This window comes from Hyla sarda, chromosome 8 (genome assembly GCF_029499605.1).
Source record: "Hyla sarda isolate aHylSar1 chromosome 8, aHylSar1.hap1, whole genome shotgun sequence".
Classification (NCBI taxonomy): Eukaryota; Metazoa; Chordata; class Amphibia; order Anura; family Hylidae; genus Hyla; species Hyla sarda.
The window spans coordinates 114,935,954-114,960,162 of record NC_079196.1 but is presented as its reverse complement, the minus strand read 5'-3'; the positions used below and the strand labels follow the sequence as shown (position 1 = coordinate 114,960,162).

The 24,209-nt window shown below is 43.4% G+C and overlaps 14 pseudogenes; all 14 read right to left on the bottom strand.

The window, feature by feature from the left end:
* Positions 1–1,466: 1,466 nt before the first annotated feature.
* Positions 1,467–1,731, bottom strand: LOC130289682 (U2 spliceosomal RNA; annotated as a pseudogene).
* Positions 1,732–3,191: 1,460 nt separating this feature from the next.
* LOC130287756 (U2 spliceosomal RNA) lies at positions 3,192–3,455 on the bottom strand (annotated as a pseudogene).
* Positions 3,456–4,932: 1,477 nt separating this feature from the next.
* Positions 4,933–5,198, bottom strand: LOC130288319 (U2 spliceosomal RNA; annotated as a pseudogene).
* Positions 5,199–6,667: 1,469 nt separating this feature from the next.
* On the bottom strand, positions 6,668–6,931 carry LOC130289332 (U2 spliceosomal RNA; annotated as a pseudogene).
* Positions 6,932–8,391: 1,460 nt separating this feature from the next.
* Positions 8,392–8,656, bottom strand: LOC130289351 (U2 spliceosomal RNA; annotated as a pseudogene).
* A 1,462-nt stretch (positions 8,657–10,118) lies between these two features.
* On the bottom strand, positions 10,119–10,382 carry LOC130286681 (U2 spliceosomal RNA; annotated as a pseudogene).
* Positions 10,383–11,846: 1,464 nt separating this feature from the next.
* Positions 11,847–12,112, bottom strand: LOC130289796 (U2 spliceosomal RNA; annotated as a pseudogene).
* Positions 12,113–13,570: 1,458 nt separating this feature from the next.
* LOC130288026 (U2 spliceosomal RNA) lies at positions 13,571–13,835 on the bottom strand (annotated as a pseudogene).
* Positions 13,836–15,291: 1,456 nt separating this feature from the next.
* On the bottom strand, positions 15,292–15,557 carry LOC130288318 (U2 spliceosomal RNA; annotated as a pseudogene).
* A 1,464-nt stretch (positions 15,558–17,021) lies between these two features.
* Positions 17,022–17,285, bottom strand: LOC130285761 (U2 spliceosomal RNA; annotated as a pseudogene).
* A 1,453-nt stretch (positions 17,286–18,738) lies between these two features.
* On the bottom strand, positions 18,739–19,003 carry LOC130288025 (U2 spliceosomal RNA; annotated as a pseudogene).
* Positions 19,004–20,463: 1,460 nt separating this feature from the next.
* LOC130289689 (U2 spliceosomal RNA) lies at positions 20,464–20,727 on the bottom strand (annotated as a pseudogene).
* Positions 20,728–22,170: 1,443 nt separating this feature from the next.
* Positions 22,171–22,434, bottom strand: LOC130286680 (U2 spliceosomal RNA; annotated as a pseudogene).
* A 1,460-nt stretch (positions 22,435–23,894) lies between these two features.
* LOC130289688 (U2 spliceosomal RNA) lies at positions 23,895–24,158 on the bottom strand (annotated as a pseudogene).
* Between the last annotated feature and the right edge of the window lie 51 nt (positions 24,159–24,209).

Genomic DNA, 24,209 nt, shown 5'->3' with positions numbered 1-24,209 from the left:
GTGGACCCAACCATGTCCCCTTCATGAGCACTCACATTACTCATAGGAATGGAAGGAAGGCTGGCAGCCAACCAGCCTCCCATACACTTTCTGGGTGGGTGGCAGTCAGCCACCCATACATACATACAGCACAGGCTAAACCCACATCATCACTTAAAAAAAGGACAGGCGACCATTGCACTCTGATGGAGCATTTAGCAATGCAATCCATAGCCTGGCTTTTGCCTGAACCCCCATCACTCCTCCTCTTGCATATAAGACAATATTTCAGATCTGCATATGAAAACAACACGCCTACCTTTGTTGCACATAGCTGCCTGCCTGTCTCTAGTTACCCCACTGGCTGTAGCTGCGTCCCTTCCGACATGGAATAACACCAACTGTAACGATAAACTGAAAATTAACAGTATAAACTTGCATCATTTTGGACTCTGGTATTTGCTGAATCCGGGTGACCTGACAATCGATGGTGGTGCCGCTGGTGATTCTGGCCTTCTTGGAATCTGTTGGGCCTATGTGTTAGCTCACACATCACTTGGGTATCCATGGTAACTACCACAACATGGTCATCTGCAGTTTACATCTAGCCCGTGGCATTGAATGGCATTTTAAAAGTGCTAAGGGTCCTGGTGCAATAATCCTCCCATGAGGATCAGCCTCAACGGCTTTGTAGATTGCACTCATGTCAGCAACTCCATATACATTTTTTTTTCTTCATGCTTCTTTCTTCATCCTTTTTTCTTTCTGTCATTCAGACTTTCATTCATTCGATCTCTCTCACTCACTTGCTTTAACTCATTTGTTCTCACTCACTCACTCACTCACTCAATCACTCACTCACTCATTCACTCTCACTCACTCTCACTCTCTCACTCACTCACTCACTCACTAAGTCAGTCTCTCTCTCTCTCTCTCTCTTTTTCTTTTTATATATATTTTTTTCCGTCTTCTTCTTCTTCTTCTTCTTCTTCTTCAGACCCTGTCATAGCACTAATGCCTTTCCAATACCACCAGCAGATGGAGACACTCCATTGCAACATTGGTTGTGAGCAGCAGTTTCTAAAAACAAATGCCTCATGGCGGATTTCCCATCCATCAATGGATGGTAAATTTTTTTTTTATCATTCACTGACCACAGAAACCAATGCATGGTCAAGCAACAGCAATGACACACCCTTGTGTATAGGCATGAGACCCTCATGTCATTTAACAGGATTCAGCACCACCCACAAGACAGCTACCTGTCATGTCATGTCAAACCTGCACAGGTGTGCTAGATTATTATTATTTAGTTTTATTTTATTTTTTTACACCAATCAGTGTGCAAACATGGTCATTAAAACGCTAAATGAATAGACGTTCATAAACCAGTCAGTGCAACTCATCATTTTGGTCTCCAATTCTCAAACTCAAATTCTCACCCACGGAGGATTAAATGAGAATCTTTCTTGTTTAACACTGGAATGGGGTGGTGCACTGTTCACTACCCGAAGATACTGCCACATCGGGTCAATGCATAGGGCGACAGAAGCAAGCTTCCAAATCAGCTACCTTTCTCAAAAATCCATTTAATTTATGGTCCCCAGATAGGGAACGTATGTATCAGTATGTGCTCACAAGTCACCCAAGTGCAAGTATTCACACAAAAAAAAAACGTGCCTCAGGATGCGATCTGTCGCAAGATCCTTTCTTTTTTTACACTTGATCTAAGCCAAAAGGCCTAGAGGGGATAACCGGGAAAGGGGTGGACCCAACCATGTCCCCTTCATGAGCACTCACATTACTCATAGGAATGGAAGGAAGGCTGGCAGCCAACCAGCCTCCCATACACTTTCTGGGTGGGTGGCAGTCAGCCACCCATACATACATACAGCACAGGCTAAACCCACATCATCACTTAAAAAAAGGACAGGCGACCATTGCACTCTGATGGAGCATTTAGCAATGCAATCCATAGCCTGGCTTTTGCCTGAACCCCCATCACTCCTCCTCTTGCATATAAGACAATATTTCAGATCTGCATATGAAAACAACACGCCTACCTTTGTTGCACATAGCTGCCTGCCTGTCTCTAGTTACCCCACTGGCTGTAGCTGCGTCCCTTCCGACATGGAATAACACCAACTGTAACGATAAACTGAAAATTAACAGTATAAACCTGCATCATTTTGGACTCTGGTATTTGCTGAATCCGGGTGACCTGACAATCGATGGTGGTGCCGCTGGTGATTCTGGCCTTCTTGGAATCTGTTGGGCCTATGTGTTAGCTCACACATCACTTGGGTATCCATGGTAACTACCACAACATGGTCATCTGCAGTTTACATCTAGCCCGTGGCATTGAATGGCATTTTAAAAGTGCTAAGGGTCCTGGTGCAATAATCCTCCCATGAGGATCAGCCTCAACGGCTTTGTAGATTGCACTCATGTCAGCAACTCCATATACATTTTTTTTTCTTCATGCTTCTTTCTTCATCCTTTTTTCTTTCTGTCATTCAGACTTTCATTCATTCGATCTCTCTCACTCACTTGCTTTAACTCATTTGTTCTCACTCACTCACTCACTCAATAACTCACTCACTCATTCACTCTCACTCACTCTCACTCTCTCACTCACTCGCTCACTAAGTCAGTCTCTCTCTCTCTCTCTCTTTTTCTTTTTATATATATTTTTTTCCGTCTTCTTCTTCTTCTTCTTCAGACCCTGTCATAGCACTAATGCCTTTCCAATACCACCAGCAGATGGAGACACTCCATTGCAACATTGGTTGTGAGCAGCAGTTTCTAAAAACAAATGCCTCATGGCGGATTTCCCATCCATCAATGGATGGTAAATTTTGTTTTTATCATTCACTGACCACAGAAACCAATGCATGGTCAAGCAACAGCAATGACACACCCTTGTGTATAGGCATGAGACCCTCATGTCATTTAACAGGATTCAGCACCACCCACAAGACAGCTACCTGTCATGTCATGTCAAACCTGCACAGGTGTGCTAGATTATTATTATTTAGTTTTATTTTATTTTTTTACACCAATCAGTGTGCAAACATGGTCATTAAAACGCTAAATGAATAGACGTTCATAAACCAGTCAGTGCAACTCATCATTTTGGTCTCCAATTCTCAAACTCAAATTCTCACCCACGGAGGATTAAATGAGAATCTTTCTTGTTTAACACTGGAATGGGGTGGTGCACTGTTCACTACCCGAAGATACTGCCACATCGGGTCAATGCATAGGGCGACAGAAGCAAGCTTCCAAATCAGCTCCCTTTCTCAAAAATCCATTTAATTTATGGTCCCCAGATAGGGAACGTATGTATCAGTATGTGCTCACAAGTCACCCAAGTGCAAGTATTCACACAAAAAAAAACGTGCCTCAGGATGCGATCTGTCTCAAGATCCTTTCTTTTTTTACACTTGATCTAAGCCAAAAGGCCTAGAGGGGATAACCGGGAAAGGGGTGGACCCAACCATGTCCCCTTCATGAGCACTCACATTACTCATAGGAATGGAAGGAAGGCTGGCAGCCAACCAGCCTCCCATACACTTTCTGGGTGGGTGGCAGTCAGCCACCCATACATACATACAGCACAGGCTAAACCCACATCATCACTTAAAAAAAGGACAGGCGACCATTGCACTCTGATGGAGCATTTAGCAATGCAATCCATAGCCTGGCTTTTGCCTGAACCCCCATCACTCCTCCTCTTGCATATAAGACAATATTTCAGATCTGCATATGAAAACAACACGCCTACCTTTGTTGCACATAGCTGCCTGCCTGTCTCTAGTTACCCCACTGGCTGTAGCTGCGTCCCTTCCGACATGGAATAACACCAACTGTAACGATAAACTGAAAATTAACAGTATAAACTTGCATCATTTTGGACTCTGGTATTTGCTGAATCCGGGTGACCTGACAATCGATGGTGGTGCCGCTGGTGATTCTGGCCTTCTTGGAATCTGTTGGGCCTATGTGTTAGCTCACACATCACTTGGGTATCCATGGTAACTACCACAACATGGTCATCTGCAGTTTACATCTAGCCCGTGGCATTGAATGGCATTTTAAAAGTGCTAAGGGTCCTGGTGCAATAATCCTCCCATGAGGATCAGCCTCAACGGCTTTGTAGATTGCACTCATGTCAGCAACTCCATATACATTTTTTTTTCTTCATGCTTCTTTCTTCATCCTTTTTTCTTTCTGTCATTCAGACTTTCATTCATTCGATCTCTCTCACTCACTTGCTTTAACTCATTTGTTCTCACTCACTCACTCACTCACTCACTCAATCACTCACTCACTCATTCACTCTCACTCACTCTCACTCTCTCACTCACTCACTCACTAAGTCAGTCTCTCTCTCTCTCTCTCTTTTTCTTTTTATATATATTTTTTTCCGTCTTCTTCTTCTTCTTCTTCTTCTTCTTCAGACCCTGTCATAGCACTAATGCCTTTCCAATACCACCAGCAGATGGAGACACTCCATTGCAACATTGGTTGTGAGCAGCAGTTTCTAAAAACAAATGCCTCATGGCGGATTTCCCATCCATCAATGGATGGTAAATTTTTTTTTTATCATTCACTGACCACAGAAACCAATGCATGGTCAAGCAACAGCAATGACACACCCTTGTGTATAGGCATGAGACCCTCATGTCATTTAACAGGATTCAGCACCACCCACAAGACAGCTACCTGTCATGTCATGTCAAACCTGCACAGGTGTGCTAGATTATTATTATTTAGTTTTATTTTATTTTTTTACACCAATCAGTGTGCAAACATGGTCATTAAAACGCTAAATGAATAGACGTTCATAAACCAGTCAGTGCAACTCATCATTTTGGTCTCCAATTCTCAAACTCAAATTCTCACCCACGGAGGATTAAATGAGAATCTTTCTTGTTTAACACTGGAATGGGGTGGTGCACTGTTCACTACCCGAAGATACTGCCACATCGGGTCAATGCATAGGGCGACAGAAGCAAGCTTCCAAATCAGCTCCCTTTCTCAAAAATCCATTTAATTTATGGTCCCCAGATAGGGAACGTATGTATCAGTATGTGCTCACAAGTCACCCAAGTGCAAGTATTCACACAAAAAAAAAAACGTGCCTCAGGATGCGATCTGTCGCAAGATCCTTTCTTTTTTTACACTTGATCTAAGCCAAAAGGCCTAGAGGGGATAACCGGGAAAGGGGTGGACCCAACCATGTCCCCTTCATGAGCACTCACATTACTCATAGGAATGGAAGGAAGGCTGGCAGCCAACCAGCCTCCCATACACTTTCTGGGTGGGTGGCAGTCAGCCACCCATACATACATACAGCACAGGCTAAACCCACATCATCACTTAAAAAAAGGACAGGCGACCATTGCACTCTGATGGAGCATTTAGCAATGCAATCCATAGCCTGGCTTTTGCCTGAACCCCCATCACTCCTCCTCTTGCATATAAGACAATATTTCAGATCTGCATATGAAAACAACACGCCTACCTTTGTTGCACATAGCTGCCTGCCTGTCTCTAGTTACCCCACTGGCTGTAGCTGCGTCCCTTCCGACATGGAATAACACCAACTGTAACGATAAACTGAAAATTAACAGTATAAACCTGCATCATTTTGGACTCTGGTATTTGCTGAATCCGGGTGACCTGACAATCGATGGTGGTGCCGCTGGTGATTCTGGCCTTCTTGGAATCTGTTGGGCCTATGTGTTAGCTCACACATCACTTGGGTATCCATGGTAACTACCACAACATGGTCATCTGCAGTTTACATCTAGCCCGTGGCATTGAATGGCATTTTAAAAGTGCTAAGGGTCCTGGTGCAATAATCCTCCCATGAGGATCAGCCTCAACGGCTTTGTAGATTGCACTCATGTCAGCAACTCCATATACATTTTTTTTTCTTCATGCTTCTTTCTTCATCCTTTTTTCTTTCTGTCATTCAGACTTTCATTCATTCGATCTCTCTCACTCACTTGCTTTAACTCATTTGTTCTCACTCACTCACTCACTCACTCAATCACTCACTCACTCATTCACTCTCACTCACTCTCACTCTCTCACTCACTCGCTCACTAAGTCAGTCTCTCTCTCTCTCTTTTTCTTTTTATATATATTTTTTTCCGTCTTCTTCTTCTTCTTCTTCTTCTTCTTCAGACCCTGTCATAGCACTAATGCCTTTCCAATACCACCAGCAGATGGAGACACTCCATTGCAACATTGGTTGTGAGCAGCAGTTTCTAAAAACAAATGCCTCATGGCGGATTTCCCATCCATCAATGGATGGTAAATTTTGTTTTTATCATTCACTGACCACAGAAACCAATGCATGGTCAAGCAACAGCAATGACACACCCTTGTGTATAGGCATGAGACCCTCATGTCATTTAACAGGATTCAGCACCACCCACAAGACAGCTACCTGTCATGTCATGTCAAACCTGCACAGGTGTGCTAGATTATTATTATTTAGTTTTATTTTATTTTTTTACACCAATCAGTGTGCAAACATGGTCATTAAAACGCTAAATGAATAGACGTTCATAAACCAGTCAGTGCAACTCATCATTTTGGTCTCCAATTCTCAAACTCAAATTCTCACCCACGGAGGATTAAATGAGAATCTTTCTTGTTTAACACTGGAATGGGGTGGTGCACTGTTCACTACCCGAAGATACTGCCACATCGGGTCAATGCATAGGGTGACAGAAGCAAGCTTCCAAATCAGCTCCCTTTCTCAAAAATCCATTTAATTTATGGTCCCCAGATAGGGAACGTATGTATCAGTATGTGCTCACAAGTCACCCAAGTGCAAGTATTCACACAAAAAAAAACGTGCCTCAGGATGCGATCTGTCGCAAGATCCTTTCTTTTTTTACACTTGATCTAAGCCAAAAGGCCTAGAGGGGATAACGGGGAAAGGGGTGGACCCAACCATGTCCCCTTCATGAGCACTCACATTACTCATAGGAATGGAAGGAAGGCTGGCAGCCAACCAGCCTCCCATACACTTTCTGGGTGGGTGGCAGTCAGCCACCCATACATACATACAGCACAGGCTAAACCCACATCATCACTTAAAAAAAGGACAGGCGACCATTGCACTCTGATGGAGCATTTAGCAATGCAATCCATAGCCTGGCTTTTGCCTGAACCCCCATCACTCCTTCTCTTGCATATAAGACAATATTTCAGATCTGCATATGAAAACAACACGCCTACCTTTGTTGCACATAGCTGCCTGCCTGTCTCTAGTTACCCCACTGGCTGTAGCTGCGTCCCTTCCGACATGGAATAACACCAACTGTAACGATAAACTGAAAATTAACAGTATAAACCTGCATCATTTTGGACTCTGGTATTTGCTGAATCCGGGTGACCTGACAATCGATGGTGGTGCCGCTGGTGATTCTGGCCTTCTTGGAATCTGTTGGGCCTATGTGTTAGCTCACACATCACTTGGGTATCCATGGTAACTACCACAACATGGTCATCTGCAGTTTACATCTAGCCCGTGGCATTGAATGGCATTTTAAAAGTGCTAAGGGTCCTGGTGCAATAATCCTCCCATGAGGATCAGCCTCAACGGCTTTGTAGATTGCACTCATGTCAGCAACTCCATATACATTTTTTTTTCTTCATGCTTCTTTCTTCATCCTTTTTTCTTTCTGTCATTCAGACTTTCATTCATTCGATCTCTCTCACTCACTTGCTTTAACTCATTTGTTCTCACTCACTCACTCACTCACTCAATCACTCACTCATTCACTCTCACTCACTCTCACTCTCTCACTCACTCGCTCACTAAGTCAGTCTCTCTCTCTCTCTCTCTTTTTCTTTTTATATATATTTTTTTCCGTCTTCTTCTTCTTCTTCTTCAGACCCTGTCATAGCACTAATGCCTTTCCAATACCACCAGCAGATGGAGACACTCCATTGCAACATTGGTTGTGAGCAGCAGTTTCTAAAAACAAATGCCTCATGGCGGATTTCCCATCCATCAATGGATGGTAAATTTTGTTTTTATCATTCACTGACCACAGAAACCAATGCATGGTCAAGCAACAGCAATGACACACCCTTGTGTATAGGCATGAGACCCTCATGTCATTTAACAGGATTCAGCACCACCCACAAGACAGCTACCTGTCATGTCATGTCAAACCTGCACAGGTGTGCTAGATTATTATTATTTAGTTTTATTTTATTTTTTTACACCAATCAGTGTGCAAACATGGTCATTAAAACGCTAAATGAATAGACGTTCATAAACCAGTCAGTGCAACTCATCATTTTGGTCTCCAATTCTCAAACTCAAATTCTCACCCACGGAGGATTAAATGAGAATCTTTCTTGTTTAACACTGGAATGGGGTGGTGCACTGTTCACTACCCGAAGATACTGCCACATCGGGTCAATGCATAGGGCGACAGAAGCAAGCTTCCAAATCAGCTCCCTTTCTCAAAAATCCATTTAATTTATGGTCCCCAGATAGGAAACGTATGTATCAGTATGTGCTCACAAGTCACCCAAGTGCAAGTATTCACACCAAAAAAAACGTGCCTCAGGATGCGATCTGTCGCAAGATCCTTTCTTTTTTTTACACTTGATCTAAGCCAAAAGGCCTAGAGGGGATAACCGGGAAAGGGGTGGACCCAACCATGTCCCCTTCATGAGCACTCACATTACTCATAGGAATGGAAGGAAGGCTGGCAGCCAACCAGCCTCCCATACACTTTCTGGGTGGGTGGCAGTCAGCCACCCATACATACATACAGCACAGGCTAAACCCACATCATCACTTAAAAAAAGGACAGGCGACCATTGCACTCTGATGGAGCATTTAGCAATGCAATCCATAGCCTGGCTTTTGCCTGAACCCCCATCACTCCTCCTCTTGCATATAAGACAATATTTCAGATCTGCATATGAAAACAACACGCCTACCTTTGTTGCACATAGCTGCCTGCCTGTCTCTAGTTACCCCACTGGCTGTAGCTGCGTCCCTTCCGACATGGAATAACACCAACTGTAACGATAAACTGAAAATTAACAGTATAAACCTGCATCATTTTGGACTCTGGTATTTGCTGAATCCGGGTGACCTGACAATCGATGGTGGTGCCGCTGGTGATTCTGGCCTTCTTGGAATCTGTTGGGCCTATGTGTTAGCTCACACATCACTTGGGTATCCATGGTAACTACCACAACATGGTCATCTGCAGTTTACATCTAGCCCGTGGCATTGAATGGCATTTTAAAAGTGCTAAGGGTCCTGGTGCAATAATCCTCCCATGAGGATCAGCCTCAACGGCTTTGTAGATTGCACTCATGTCAGCAACTCCATATACATTTTTTTTTCTTCATGCTTCTTTCTTCATCCTTTTTTCTTTCTGTCATTCAGACTTTCATTCATTCGATCTCTCTCACTCACTTGCTTTAACTCATTTGTTCTCACTCACTCACTCACTCACTCAATCACTCACTCACTCATTCACTCTCACTCACTCTCACTCTCTCACTCACTAAGTCAGTCTCTCTCTCTCTCTCTCTTTTTCTTTTTATATATATTTTTTTCCGTCTTCTTCTTCTTCTTCTTCTTCTTCAGACCCTGTCATAGCACTAATGCCTTTCCAATACCACCAGCAGATGGAGACACTCCATTGCAACATTGGTTGTGAGCAGCAGTTTCTAAAAACAAATGCCTCATGGCGGATTTCCCATCCATCAATGGATGGTAAATTTTGTTTTTATCATTCACTGACCACAGAAACCAATGCATGGTCAAGCAACAGCAATGACACACCCTTGTGTATAGGCATGAGACCCTCATGTCATTTAACAGGATTCAGCACCACCCACAAGACAGCTACCTGTCATGTCATGTCAAACCTGCACAGGTGTGCTAGATTATTATTATTTAGTTTTATTTAATTTTTTTACACCAATCAGTGTGCAAACATGGTCATTAAAACGCTAAATGAATAGACGTTCATAAACCAGTCAGTGCAACTCATCATTTTGGTCTCCAATTCTCAAACTCAAATTCTCACCCACGGAGGATTAAATGAGAATCTTTCTTGTTTAACACTGGAATGGGGTGGTGCACTGTTCACTACCCGAAGATACTGCCACATCGGGTCAATGCATAGGGCGACAGAAGCAAGCTTCCAAATCAGCTCCCTTTCTCAAAAATCCATTTAATTTATGGTCCCCAGATAGGGAACGTATGTATCAGTATGTGCTCACAAGTCACCCAAGTGCAAGTATTCACACAAAAAAAAACGTGCCTCAGGATGCGATCTGTCGCAAGATCCTTTCTTTTTTTACACTTGATCTAAGCCAAAAGGCCTAGAGGGGATAACGGGGAAAGGGGTGGACCCAACCATGTCCCCTTCATGAGCACTCACATTACTCATAGGAATGGAAGGAAGGCTGGCAGCCAACCAGCCTCCCATACACTTTCTGGGTGGGTGGCAGTCAGCCACCCATACATACATACAGCACAGGCTAAACCCACATCATCACTTAAAAAAAGGACAGGCGACCATTGCACTCTGATGGAGCATTTAGCAATGCAATTCATAGCCTGGCTTTTGCCTGAACCCCCATCACTCCTCCTCTTGCATATAAGACAATATTTCAGATCTGCATATGAAAACAACACGCCTACCTTTGTTGCACATAGCTGCCTGCCTGTCTCTAGTTACCCCACTGGCTGTAGCTGCGTCCCTTCCGACATGGAATAACACCAACTGTAACGATAAACTGAAAATTAACAGTATAAACCTGCATCATTTTGGACTCTGGTATTTGCTGAATCCGGGTGACCTGACAATCGATGGTGGTGCCGCTGGTGATTCTGGCCTTCTTGGAATCTGTTGGGCCTATGTGTTAGCTCACACATCACTTGGGTATCCATGGTAACTACCACAACATGGTCATCTGCAGTTTACATCTAGCCCGTGGCATTGAATGGCATTTTAAAAGTGCTAAGGGTCCTGGTGCAATAATCCTCCCATGAGGATCAGCCTCAACGGCTTTGTAGATTGCACTCATGTCAGCAACTCCATATACATTTTTTTTTCTTCATGCTTCTTTCTTCATCCTTTTTTCTTTCTGTCATTCAGACTTTCATTCATTCGATCTCTCTCACTCACTTGCTTTAACTCATTTGTTCTCACTCACTCACTCACTCACTCAATCACTCACTCACTCATTCACTCTCACTCACTCTCACTCTCTCACTCACTCGCTCACTAAGTCAGTCTCTCTCTCTCTCTCTCTTTTTCTTTTTATATATATTTTTTTCCGTCTTCTTCTTCTTCTTCTTCAGACCCTGTCATAGCACTAATGCCTTTCCAATACCACCAGCAGATGGAGACACTCCATTGCAACATTGGTTGTGAGCAGCAGTTTCTAAAAACAAATGCCTCATGGCGGATTTCCCATCCATCAATGGATGGTAAATTTTGTTTTTATCATTCACTGACCACAGAAACCAATGCATGGTCAAGCAACAGCAATGACACACCCTTGTGTATAGGCATGAGACCCTCACGTCATTTAACAGGATTCAGCACCACCCATAAGACAGCTACCTGTCATGTCATGTCAAACCTGCACAGGTGTGCTAGATTATTATTATTTAGTTTTATTTTATTTTTTTACACCAATCAGTGTGCAAACATGGTCATTAAAACGCTAAATGAATAGACGTTCATAAACCAGTCAGTGCAACTCATCATTTTGGTCTCCAATTCTCAAACTCAAATTCTCACCCACGGAGGATTAAATGAGAATCTTTCTTGTTTAACACTGGAATGGGGTGGTGCACTGTTCACTACCCGAAGATACTGCCACATCGGGTCAATGCATAGGGCGACAGAAGCAAGCTTCCAACTCAGCTCCCTTTCTCAAAAATCCATTTAATTTATGGTCCCCAGATAGGGAACGTATGTATCAGTATGTGCTCACAAGTCACCCAAGTGCAAGTATTCACACAAAAAAAAAAACGTGCCTCAGGATGCGATCTGTCGCAAGATCCTTTCTTTTTTTACACTTGATCTAAGCTAAAAGGCCTAGAGGGGATAACCGGGAAAGGGGTGGACCCAACCATGTCCCCTTCATGAGCACTCACATTACTCATAGGAATGGAAGGAAGGCTGGCAGCCAACCAGCCTCCCATACACTTTCTGGGTGGGTGGCAGTCAGCCACCCATACATACATACAGCACAGGCTAAACCCACATCATCACTTAAAAAAAGGACAGGCGACCATTGCACTCTGATGGAGCATTTAGCAATGCAATCCATAGCCTGGCTTTTGCCTGAACCCCCATCACTCCTCCTCTTGCATATAAGACAATATTTCAGATCTGCATATGAAAACAACACGCCTACCTTTGTTGCACATAGCTGCCTGCCTGTCTCTAGTTACCCCACTGGCTGTAGCTGCGTCCCTTCCGACATGGAATAACACCAACTGTAACGATAAACTGAAAATTAACAGTATAAACCTGCATCATTTTGGACTCTGGTATTTGCTGAATCCGGGTGACCTGACAATCGATGGTGGTGCCGCTGGTGATTCTGGCCTTCTTGGAATCTGTTGGGCCTATGTGTTAGCTCACACATCACTTGGGTATCCATGGTAACTACCACAACATGGTCATCTGCAGTTTACATCTAGCCCGTGGCATTGAATGGCATTTTAAAAGTGCTAAGGGTCCTGGTGCAATAATCCTCCCATGAGGATCAGCCTCAACGGCTTTGTAGATTGCACTCATGTCAGCAACTCCATATACATTTTTTTTTCTTCATGCTTCTTTCTTCATCCTTTTTTCTTTCTGTCATTCAGACTTTCATTCATTCGATCTCTCTCACTCACTTGCTTTAACTCATTTGTTCTCACTCACTCACTCACTCACTCAATCACTCACTCACTCACTCACTCATTCACTCTCACTCACTCTCACTCTCTCACTCACTCGCTCACTAAGTCAGTCTCTCTCTCTCTCTCTCTTTTTCTTTTTATATATATTTTTTTCCGTCTTCTTCTTCTTCTTCTTCAGACCCTGTCATAGCACTAATGCCTTTCCAATACCACCAGCAGATGGAGACACTCCATTGCAACATTGGTTGTGAGCAGCAGTTTCTAAAAACAAATGCCTCATGGCGGATTTCCCATCCATCAATGGATGGTAAATTTTGTTTTTATCATTCACTGACCACAGAAACCAATGCATGGTCAAGCAACAGCAATGACACACCCTTGTGTATAGGCATGAGACCCTCATGTCATTTAACAGGATTCAGCACCACCCACAAGACAGCTACCTGTCATGTCATGTCAAACCTGCACAGGTGTGCTAGATTATTATTATTTAGTTTTATTTTATTTTTTTACACCAATCAGTGTGCAAACATGGTCATTAAAACGCTAAATGAATAGACGTTCATAAACCAGTCAGTGCAACTCATCATTTTGGTCTCCAATTCTCACCCACGGAGGATTAAATGAGAATCTTTCTTGTTTAACACTGGAATGGGGTGGTGCACTGTTCACTACCCGAAGATACTGCCACATCGGGTCAATGCATAGGGCGACAGAAGCAAGCTTCCAAATCAGCTCCCTTTCTCAAAAATCCATTTAATTTATGGTCCCCAGATAGGGAACGTATGTATCAGTATGTGCTCACAAGTCACCCAAGTGCAAGTATTCACACAAAAAAAAAACGTGCCTCAGGATGCGATCTGTCGCAAGATCCTTTCTTTTTTTACACTTGATCTAAGCCAAAAGGCCTAGAGGGGATAACCGGGAAAGGGGTGGACCCAACCATGTCCCCTTCATGAGCACTCACATTACTCATAGGAATGGAAGGAAGGCTGGCAGCCAACCAGCCTCCCATACACTTTCTGGGTGGGTGGCAGTCAGCCACCCATACATACATACAGCACAGGCTAAACCCACATCATCACTTAAAAAAAGGACAGGCGACCATTGCACTCTGATGGAGCATTTAGCAATGCAATCCATAGCCTGGCTTTTGCCTGAACCCCCATCACTCCTCCTCTTGCATATAAGACAATATTTCAGATCTGCATATGAAAACAACACGCCTACCTTTGTTGCACATAGCTGCCTGCCTGTCTCTAGTTACCCCACTGGCTGTAGCTGCGTCCCTTCCGACATGGAATAACACCAACTGTAACGATAAACTGAAAATTAACAGTATAAACCTGCATCATTTTGGACTCTGGTATTTGCTGAATCCGGGTGACCTGACAATCGATGGTGGTGCCGCTGGTGATTCTGGCCTTCTTGGAATCTGTTGGGCCTATGTGTTAGCTCACACATCACTTGGGTATCCATGGTAACTACCACAACATGGTCATCTGCAGTTTACATCTAGCCCGTGGCATTGAATGGCATTTTAAAAGTGCTAAGGGTCCTGGTGCAATAATCCTCCCATGAGGATCAGCCTCAACGGCTTTGTAGATTGCACTCATGTCAGCAACTCCATATACATTTTTTTTTCTTCATGCTTCTTTCTTCATCCTTTTTTCTTTCTGTCATTCAGACTTTCATTCATTCGATCTCTCTCACTCACTTGCTTTAACTCATTTGTTCTCACTCACTCACTCACTCACTCAATCACTCACTCACTCACTCACTCATTCACTCTCACTCACTCTCACTCTCTCACTCACTCGCTCACTAAGTCAGTCTCTCTCTCTCTCTCTTTTTCTTTTTATATATATTTTTTTCCGTCTTCTTCTTCTTCTTCTTCAGACCCTGTCATAGCACTAATGCCTTTCCAATACCACCAGCAGATGGAGACACTCCATTGCAACATTGGTTGTGAGCAGCAGTTTCTAAAAACAAATGCCTCATGGCGGATTTCCCATCCATCAATGGATGGTAAATTTTGTTTTTATCATTCACTGACCACAGAAACCAATGCATGGTCAAGCAACAGCAATGACACACCCTTGTGTATAGGCATGAGACCCTCATGTCATTTAACAGGATTCAGCACCACCCACAAGACAGCTACCTGTCATGTCATGTCAAACCTGCACAGGTGTGCTAGATTATTATTATTTAGTTTTATTTTATTTTTTTACACCAATCAGTGTGCAAACATGGTCATTAAAACGCTAAATGAATAGACGTTCATAAACCAGTCAGTGCAACTCATCATTTTGGTCTCCAATTCTCACCCACGGAGGATTAAATGAGAATCTTTCTTGTTTAACACTGGAATGGGGTGGTGCACTGTTCACTACCCGAAGATACTGCCACATCGGGTCAATGCATAGGGCGACAGAAGCAAGCTTCCAAATCAGCTCCCTTTCTCAAAAATCCATTTAATTTATGGTCCCCAGATAGGGAACGTATGTATCAGTATGTGCTCACAAGTCACCCAAGTGCAAGTATTCACACAAAAAAAAAAACGTGCCTCAGGATGCGATCTGTCGCAAGATCCTTTCTTTTTTTACACTTGATCTAAGCCAAAAGGCCTAGAGGGGATAACCGGGAAAGGGGTGGACCCAACCATGTCCCCTTCATGAGCACTCACATTACTCATAGGAATGGAAGGAAGGCTGGCAGCCAACCAGCCTCCCATACACTTTCTGGGTGGGTGGCAGTCAGCCACCCATACATACATACAGCACAGGCTAAACCCACATCATCACTTAAAAAAAGGACAGGCGACCATTGCACTCTGATGGAGCATTTAGCAATGCAATCCATAGCCTGGCTTTTGCCTGAACCCCCATCACTCCTCCTCTTGCATATAAGACAATATTTCAGATCTGCATATGAAAACAACACGCCTACCTTTGTTGCACATAGCTGCCTGCCTGTCTCTAGTTACCCCACTGGCTGTAGCTGCGTCCCTTCCGACATGGAATAACACCAACTGTAACGATAAACTGAAAATTAACAGTATAAACCTGCATCATTTTGGACTCTGGTATTTGCTGAATCCGGGTGACCTGACAATCGATGGTGGTGCCGCTGGTGATTCTGGCCTTCTTGGAATCTGTTGGGCCTATGTGTTAGCTCACACATCACTTGGGTATCCATGGTAACTACCACAACATGGTCATCTGCAGTTTACATCTAGCCCGTGGCATTGAATGGCATTTTAAAAGTGCTAAGGGTCCTGGTGCAATAATCCTCCCATGAGGATCAGCCTCAACGGCTTTGTAGATTGCACTCATGTCAGCAACTCCATATACATTTTTTTTTCTTCATGCTTCTTTCTTCATCCTTTTTTCTTTCTGTCATTCAGACTTTCATTCATTCGATCTCTCTCACTCACTTGCTTTAACTAATTTGTTCTCACTCACTCACTCACTCACTCAATCACTCACTCACTCATTCACTCTCACTCACTCTCACTCTCTCACTCACTCGCTCACTAAGTCAGTCTCTCTCTCTCTCTCTCTTTTTCTTTTTATATATATTTTTTTCCGTCTTCTTCTTCTTCTTCTTCAGACCCTGTCATAGCACTAATGCCTTTCCAATACCACCAGCAGATGGAGACACTCCATTGCAACATTGGTTGTGAGCAGCAGTTTCTAAAAACAAATGCCTCATGGCGGATTTCCCATCCATCAATGGATTGTAAATTTTGTTTTTATCATTCACTGACCACAGAAACCAATGCATGGTCAAGCAACAGCAATGACACACCCTTGTGTATAGGCATGAGACCCTCATGTCATTTAACAGGATTCAGCACCACCCACAAGACAGCTACCTGTCATGTCATGTCAAACCTGCACAGGTGTGCTAGATTATTATTATTTAGTTTTATTTTATTTTTTTACACCAATCAGTGTGCAAACATGGTCATTAAAACGCTAAATGAATAGACGTTCATAAACCAGTCAGTGCAACTCATCATTTTGGTCTCCAATTCTCAAACTCAAATTCTCACCCACGGAGGATTAAATGAGAATCTTTCTTGTTTAACACTGGAATGGGGTGGTGCACTGTTCACTACCCGAAGATACTGCAACATCGGGTCAATGCATAGGGCGACAGAAGCAAGCTTCCAAATCAGCTCCCTTTCTCAAAAATCCATTTAATTTATGGTCCCCAGATAGGGAACGTATGTATCAGTATGTGCTCACAAGTCACCCAAGTGCAAGTATTCACACAAAAAAAAACGTGCCTCAGGATGCGATCTGTCGCAAGATCCTTTCTTTTTTTACACTTGATCTAAGCCAAAAGGCCTAGAGGGGATAACCGGGAAAGGGGTGGACCCAACCATGTCCCCTTCATGAGCACTCACATTACTCATAGGAATGGAAGGAAGGCTGGCAGCCAACCAGCCTCCCATACACTTTCTGGGTGGGTGGCAGTCAGCCACCCATACATACATACAGCACAGGCTAAACCCACATCATCACTTAAAAAAAGGACAGGCGACCATTGCACTCTGATGGAGCATTTAGCAATGCAATCCATAGCCTGGCTTTTGCCTGAACCCCCATCACTCCTCCTCTTGCATATAAGACAATATTTCAGATCTGCATATGAAAACAACACGCCTACCTTTGTTGCACATAGCTGCCTGCCTGTCTCTAGTTACCCCACTGGCTGTAGCTGCGTCCCTTCCGACATGGAATAACACCAACTGTAACGATAAACTGAAAATTAACAGTATAAACCTGCATCATTTTGGACTCTGGTATTTGCTGAATCCGGGTGACCTGACAATCGATGGTGGTGCCGCTGGTGATTCTGGCCTTCTTGGAATCTGTTGGGCCTATGTGTTAGCTCACACATCACTTGGGTATCCATGGTAACTACCACAACATGGTCATCTGCAGTTTACATCTAGCCCGTGGCATTGAATGGCATTTTAAAAGTGCTAAGGGTCCTGGTGCAATAATCCTCCCATGAGGATCAGCCTCAACGGCTTTGTAGATTGCACTCATGTCAGCAACTCCATATACATTTTTTTTTCTTCATGCTTCTTTCTTCATCCTTTTTTCTTTCTGTCATTCAGACTTTCATTCATTCGATCTCTCTCACTCACTTGCTTTAACTCATTTGTTCTCACTCACTCACTCACTCACTCATTCACTCTCACTCACTCTCACTCTCTCACTCACTCGCTCACTAAGTCAGTCTCTCTCTCTCTCTCTCTCTTTTTCTTTTTATATATATTTTTTTCCGTCTTCTTCTTCTTCTTCTTCTTCAGACCCTGTCATAGCACTAATGCCTTTCCAATACCACCAGCAGATGGAGACACTCCATTGCAACATTGGTTGTGAGCAGCAGTTTCTAAAAACAAATGCCTCATGGCGGATTTCCCATCCATCAATGGATGGTAAATTTTGTTTTTATCATTCACTGACCACAGAAACCAATGCATGGTCAAGCAACAGCAATGACACACCCTTGTGTATAGGCATGAGACCCTCATGCCATTTAACAGGATTCAGCACCACCCACAAGACAGCTACCTGTCATGTCATGTCAAACCTGCACAGGTGTGCTAGATTATTATTATTTAGTTTTATTTTATTTTTTTACACCAATCAGTGTGCAAACATGGTCATTAAAACGCTAAATGAATAGACGTTCATAAACCAGTCAGTGCAACTCATCATTTTGGTCTCCAATTCTCAAACTCAAATTCTCACCCACGGAGGATTAAATGAGAATCTTTCTTGTTTAACACTGGAATGGGGTGGTGCACTGTTCACTACCCGAAGATACTGCCACATCGGGTCAATGCATAGGGCGACAGAAGCAAGCTTCCAAATCAGCTCCCTTTCTCAAAAATCCATTTAATTTATGGTCCCCAGATAGGGAACGTATGTATCAGTATGTGCTCACAAGTCACCCAAGTGCAAGTATTCACACAAAAAAAAAACGTGCCTCAGGATGCGATCTGTCGCAAGATCCTTTCTTTTTTTACACTTGATCTAAGCCAAAAGGCCTAGAGGGGATAACCGGGAAAGGGGTGGACCCAACCATGTCCCCTTCATGAGCACTCACATTACTCATAGGAATGGAAGGAAGGCTGGCAGCCAACCAGCCTCCCATACACTTTCTGGGTGGGTGGCAGTCAGCCACCCATACATACATACAGCACAGGCTAAACCCACATCATCACTTAAAAAAAGGACAGGCGACCATTGCACTCTGATGGAGCATTTAGCAATGCAATCCATAACCTGGCTTTTGCCTGAACCCCCATCACTCCTCCTCTTGCATATAAGACAATATTTCAGATCTGCATATGAAAACAACACGCCTACCTTTGTTGCACATAGCTGCCTGCCTGTCTCTAGTTACCCCACTGGCTGTAGCTGCGTCCCTTCCGACATGGAATAACACCAACTGTAACGATAAACTGAAAATTAACAGTATAAACCTGCATCATTTTGGACTCTGGTATTTGCTGAATCCGGGTGACCTGACAATCGATGGTGGTGCCGCTGGTGATTCTGGCCTTCTTGGAATCTGTTGGGCCTATGTGTTAGCTCACACATCACTTGGGTATCCATGGTAACTACCACAACATGGTCATCTGCAGTTTACATCTAGCCCGTGGCATTGAATGGCATTTTAAAAGTGCTAAGGGTCCTGGTGCAATAATCCTCCCATGAGGATCAGCCTCAACGGCTTTGTAGATTGTACTCATGTCAGCAACTCCATATACATTTTTTTTTCTTCATGCTTCTTTCTTCATCCTTTTTTCTTTCTGTCATTCAGACTTTCATTCATTCGATCTCTCTCACTCACTTGCTTTAACTCATTTGTTCTCACTCACTCACTCACTCAATCACTCACTCACTCATTCACTCTCACTCACTCTCACTCTCTCACTCACTCGCTCACTAAGTCAGTCTCTCTCTCTCTCTCTCTTTTTCTTTTTATATATATTTTTTTCCGTCTTCTTCTTCTTCTTCTTCAGACCCTGTCATAGCACTAATGCCTTTCCAATACCACCAGCAGATGGAGACACTCCATTGCAACATTGGTTGTGAGCAGCAGTTTCTAAAAACAAATGCCTCATGGCGGATTTCCCATCCATCAATGGATGGTAAATTTTGTTTTTATCATTCACTGACCACAGAAACCAATGCATGGTCAAGCAACAGCAATGACACACCCTTGTGTATAGGCATGAGACCCTCATGTCATTTAACAGGATTCAGCACCACCCACAAGACAGCTACCTGTCATGTCATGTCAAACCTGCACAGGTGTGCTAGATTATTATTATTTAGTTTTATTTTATTTTTTTACACCAATCAGTGTGCAAACATGGTCATTAAAACGCTAAATGAATAGACGTTCATAAACCAGTCAGTGCAACTCATCATTTTGGTCTCCAATTCTCAAACTCAAATTCTCACCCACGGAGGATTAAATGAGAATCTTTCTTGTTTAACACTGGAATGGGGTGGTGTACTGTTCACTACCCGAAGATACTGCCACATCGGGTCAATGCATAGGGCGACAGAAGCAAGCTTCCAAATCAGCTCCCTTTCTCAAAAATCCATTTAATTTATGGTCCCCAGATAGGGAACGTATGTATCAGTATGTGCTCACAAGTCACCCAAGTGCAAGTATTCACACAAAAAAAAACGTGCCTCAGGATGCGATCTGTCGCAAGATCCTTTCTTTTTTTACACTTGATCTAAGCCAAAAGGCCTAGAGGGGATAACTGGGAAAGGGGTGGACCCAACCATGTCCCCTTCATGAGCACTCACATTACTCATAGGAATGGAAGGAAGGCTGGCAGCCAACCAGCCTCCCATACACTTTCTGGGTGGGTGGCAGTCAGCCACCCATACATACATACAGCACAGGCTAAACCCACATCATCACTTAAAAAAAGGACAGGCGACCATTGCACTCTGATGGAGCATTTAGCAATGCAATCCATAACCTGGCTTTTGCCTGAACCCCCATCACTCCTCCTCTTGCATATAAGACAATATTTCAGATCTGCATATGAAAACAACACGCCTACCTTTGTTGCACATAGCTGCCTGCCTGTCTCTAGTTACCCCACTGGCTGTAGCTGCGTCCCTTCCGACATGGAATAACACCAACTGTAACGATAAACTGAAAATTAACAGTATAAACCTGCATCATTTTGGACTCTGGTATTTGCTGAATCCGGGTGACCTGACAATCGATGGTGGTGCCGCTGGTGATTCTGGCCTTCTTGGAATCTGTTGGGCCTATGTGTTAGCTCACACATCACTTGGGTATCCATGGTAACTACCACAACATGGTCATCTGCAGTTTACATCTAGCCCGTGGCATTGAATGGCATTTTAAAAGTGCTAAGGGTCCTGGTGCAATAATCCTCCCATGAGGATCAGCCTCAACGGCTTTGTAGATTGCACTCATGTCAGCAACTCCATATACATTTTTTTTTCTTCATGCTTCTTTCTTCATCCTTTTTTCTTTCTGTCATTCAGACTTTCATTCATTCGATCTCTCTCACTCACTTGCTTTAACTCATTTGTTCTCACTCACTCACTCACTCATTCACTCTCACTCACTCTCACTCTCTCACTCACTCGCTCACTAAGTCAGTGTCTCTCTCTCTCTCTCTCTTTTTCTTTTTATATATATTTTTTTCCGTCTTCTTCTTCTTCTTCAGACCCTGTCATAGCACTAATGCCTTTCCAATACCACCAGCAGATGGAGACACTCCATTGCAACATTGGTTGTGAGCAGCAGTTTCTAAAAACAAATGCCTCATGGCGGATTTCCCATCCATCAATGGATGGTAAATTTTGTTTTTATCATTCACTGACCACAGAAACCAATGCATGGTCAAGCAACAGCAATGACACACCCTTGTGTATAGGCATGAGACCCTCATGCCATTTAACAGAATTCAGCACCACCCACAAGACAGCTACCTGTCATGTCATGTCAAACCTGCACAGGTGTGCTAGATTATTATTATTTAGTTTTATTTTATTTTTTTACACCAATCAGTGTGCAAACATGGTCATTAAAACGCTAAATGAATAGACGTTCATAAACCAGTCAGTGCAACTCATCATTTTGGTCTCCAATTCTCAAACTCAAATTCTCACCCACGGAGGATTAAATGAGAATCTTTCTTGTTTAACACTGGAATGGGGTGGTGCACTGTTCACTACCCGAAGATACTGCCACATCGGGTCAATGCATAGGGCGACAGAAGCAAGCTTCCAAATCAGCTCCCTTTCTCAAAAATCCATTTAATTTATGGTCCCCAGATAGGGAACGTATGTATCAGTATGTGCTCACAAGTCACCCAAGTGCAAGTATTCACACAAAAAAAAACGTGCCTCAGGATGCGATCTGTCGCAAGATCCTTTCTTTTTTTACACTTGATCTAAGCCAAAAGGCCTAGAGGGGATAACCGGGAAAGGGGTGGACCCAACCATGTCCCCTTCATGAGCACTCACATTACTCATAGGAATGGAAGGAAGGCTGGCAGCCAACCAGCCTCCCATACACTTTCTGGGTGGGTGGCAGTCAGCCACCCATACATACATACAGCACAGGCTAAACCCACATCATCACTTAAAAAAAGGACAGGCGACCATTGCACTCTGATGGAGCATTTAGCAATGCAATCCATAACCTGGCTTTTGCCTGAACCCCCATCACTCCTCCTCTTGCATATAAGACAATATTTCAGATCTGCATATGAAAACAACACGCCTACCTTTGTTGCACATAGCTGCCTGCCTGTCTCTAGTTACCCCACTGGCTGTAGCTGCGTCCCTTCCGACATGGAATAACACCAACTGTAACGATAAACTGAAAATTAACAGTATAAACCTGCATCATTTTGGACTCTGGTATTTGCTGAATCCGGGTGACCTGACAATCGATGGTGGTGCCGCTGGTGATTCTGGCCTTCTTGGAATCTGTTGGGCCTATGTGTTAGCTCACACATCACTTGGGTATCCATGGTAACTACCACAACATGGTCATCTGCAGTTTACATCTAGCCCGTGGCATTGAATGGCATTTTAAAAGTGCTAAGGGTCCTGGTGCAATAATCCTCCCATGAGGATCAGCCTCAACGGCTTTGTAGATTGCACTCATGTCAGCAACTCCATATACATTTTTTTTTCTTCATGCTTCTTTCTTCATCCTTTTTTCTTTCTGTCATTCAGACTTTCATTCATTCGATCTCTCTCACTCACTTGCTTTAACTCATTTGTTCTCACTCACTCACTCACTCAATCACTCACTCACTCATTCACTCTCACTCACTCTCACTCTCTCACTCAGTCGCTCACTAAGTCAGTCTCTCTCTCTCTCCCTCTTTTTCTTTTTATATATATTTTTTTCCGTCTTCTTCTTCTTCTTCTTCAGACCCTGTCATAGCACTAATGCCTTTCCAATACCACCAGCAGATGGAGACACTCCATTGCAACATTGGTTGTGAGCAGCAGTTTCTAAAAACAAATGCCTCATGGCGGATTTCCCATCCATCAATGGATGGTAAATTTTGTTTTTATCATTCACTGACCACAGAAACCAATGCATGGTCAAGCAACAGCAATGACACACCCTTGTGTATAGGCATGAGACCCTCATGTCATTTAACAGGATTCAGCACCACCCACAAGACAGCTACCTGTCATGTCATGTCAAACCTGCACAGGTGTGCTAGATTATTATTATTTAGTTTTATTTTATTTTTTTACACCAATCAGTGTGCAAACATGGTCATTAAAACGCTAAATGAATAGACGTTCATAAACCAGTCAGTGCAACTCATCATTTTGGTCTCCAATTCTCAAACTCAAATTCTCACCCACGGAGGATTAAATGAGAATCTTTCTTGTTTAACACTGGAATGGGGTGGTGTACTGTTCACTACCCGAAGATACTGCCACATCGGGTCAATGCATAGGGCGACAGAAGCAAGCTTCCAAATCAGCTCCCTTTCTCAAAAATCCATTTAATTTATGGTCCCCAGATAGGGAACGTATGTATCAGTATGTGCTCACAAGTCACCCAAGTGCAAGTATTCACACAAAAAAAAACGTGCCTCAGGATGCGATCTGTCGCAAGATCCTTTCTTTTTTTACACTTGATCTAAGCCAAAAGGCCTAGAGGGGATAACCGGGAAAGGGGTGGACCCAACCATGTCCCCTTCATGAGCACTCACATT